Source organism: Megascapheus bottae, chromosome 3 (genome assembly GCF_031878675.1).
Source record: "Megascapheus bottae isolate mThoBot1 chromosome 3, mThoBot2.hap1, whole genome shotgun sequence".
In the NCBI taxonomy this organism is placed as follows: domain Eukaryota; kingdom Metazoa; phylum Chordata; class Mammalia; order Rodentia; family Geomyidae; genus Megascapheus; species Megascapheus bottae.
In genome coordinates this window covers 87,262,017-87,264,571 of record NC_143511.1, presented here as the reverse complement: position 1 = coordinate 87,264,571, position 2,555 = coordinate 87,262,017, and positions in this window count along the sequence as shown.

Genomic DNA, 2,555 nt, shown 5'->3' with positions numbered 1-2,555 from the left:
TCTTGGAGTAATAAATTTCTCTTAATCTTACACTCTGGGATTGTGAGCTGTGCAAGGAATCTGCTTTGTTATGTTCTAGAAACTATAGGTTTGGAAAGGTGAGGGACACAAGTCCCTTGTTTCATCTAATCTTATTTCTAAGACCTTCATTTTTCTTTGGGATCAATTAGCGCTTTGTGTCATGGTCATCACTGTCAATTTCATGATGTGTAGGAAGAAAGAGGAAAACATTCAGGAAAGAGCAAAAGAGAAAGTTTTGGATTAGCTATGATAAACCTGACTCCAAACATTTAAGACACAACCAATATTCTGAATTTTAACCAGGTAAGTGTGGAGAAACATCTGGTCTACCTCAGATATTTTTGGTTAGATTTATTGCCCATTGGTCTCCAGTGATTTTACTGATTGACTCATGTGAATACTTTCTAGGTCCAGATCCTACATCATATCAATGAACCCTCAGTCCAACTCCCAATAGTTTAAGTATTATGGTGTGCAGATTATGACAGGTAGTTTAGTTTTTGTCCCAGAACTGGGGCTTAAAGTCAGGGCCTTACACTCTCACATAGCTCTATTTTTTTTCTCTCTCTCTTTCTCTCCCTAAAGGCTAGCATTCTGCCACTTGAGCTATAGCTCTACTTCCAGCTTTTTTGCTAGTTTAGTGTAGATGAGAGTCTCACAGATTTTTCTGCCCAGGCTGGTTTTTAACTGTGATCCTCAAATCTCACCCTCTCAAAAGCTAGGATTACAGGCATGAGCCACTGGCTTTTAGCTGTACAACAGTGGTTTATCCAAGAGAGATATGGTTAAATCCATCCTGTGACATTCTGTCCAGCCATCCAGTGCCTTGTTTTGCATCTATAGTGAATCTTTAGTAATTACTAATTGATGAGAATGCTTTCTGAGCCTGAATTCTTAAACCACATGATCTCTAATATGATGGGAGTTGCAGCATATTTTAATTAAATACTGACAACTTTAATTCTGATTGTTTGTTCTAATACTCCTGAGCTGAAAGCATCAAGCTAATGGTTTGCTCATTTTGGAAGATGCTAGTAGCAGGGTGTTGTCTTTTACCCAAATATAAGATCATAATAATTAAAATCTGATATTGCTCAAAATGAACTCCTTTAAAATAATTTATATCTCACAAACGCTCACATACAGATGCAGGCATGTGTGTAACAACTGTCTCAAGAATTTATAGCACCTCAGAGATCCCCTTGTCCATTCCTTTCCAAAATGAAAAGTTTTCTGTTGACGTGATAAAAGACTCCTTACTAGGTTCAGGGGAAATGTGTATTTCCACTGATCAATTTCTAAGTTTCCCAGAAGAAGGGAGCCACAGAGAAATTCGGAAAACTAATGACTGTGGGAGCTGAGTCTATTTGTACTTTATTGCACCAATCAAAGTGGAAACCACTGTATCAGAGAATGAGACAAAGGAAAATGTGTGGGGGGGGAATGTGGGCAGGAGGGGGAGAACTGAGTGGGATGGAGTTGATGAGCTCTGAGGATACAAAGAGATGGAATAATTTGGAGAGAGACTCCAAGACACAAATATACCATATTGAATTAATTCATTGCTTCTACCAATTTACATTGAACATCTATTACCTCCCAGGCATTGGAGATCCAGTGGGGCCTATAGTAGATCCTTAACCATAGATTAAACCATGTCTGGGTTTTATGAAGTCTGTGAACCCCTTGAAACTGCATGCCAAAATCTAATGTTTTGGGGTGCATGAAGGCAGAAACAGACGGATACTTTTAGGTCTGCCCAGGAGAACAGCCCCCTCCCCACTTCCTCTTTATGAAAGACAGCACATAGACACCACAAATCACCTGCCTGAAACCAGTAATCACTTGATTGCCAAGGACCCCAGACTCTGAGGTCACTTCCTCATCCACCAAGGTCACTTCCTGATCTGCCCCAATTAAGCCTCTTTCAGACAGTGAGCGGTTCCCCAGGCTCTGAGATCACTTCCGTATCCACTGTGGTCACACCTCCTTGCCTTTCCCTATAGAATCCCTGTCAACCACCTCTATCTCCCGAGGGCTGGCTATTTGCTCTTTCTCCAATAAATTCTTTTCTGCCCGAACCTTGTGGTAGTCTCTTTTTGGTGAACCTTACAGGTACATTCCCTTCTTCCCTCCCCATCTCCACTGTGGCTACCCCATGATTAGTATTACACAATGGGAACCACATTTTCCAATACTTCAAGAGATCAATACACACAAGAATAGAGTTTACCTTCTTTAGTCTTATTCTGAGAAAGAATGAGTCAACCAAAGCCATACTCAGAACAAGGCAATGAATTTGGATCTTTTCCTTTTTGTACCAATAATGGAGCTTGAATTCAAACTTTTGGTTTTCTTCCATAGCTCTTTTCTTTTTTCCCCTCAAGTCTAATGCTGTATCACTTGAGTCACAGCTCCATTTCTGAATATATTTTTCTTTTACCTTTGTGAAGTTGAAAATACATTTAAAAAAAACTCCATAAAGTCCCTGACATGCAAAAAGTGATTTTTTAGAAAAGGCCACCCAAACAAGA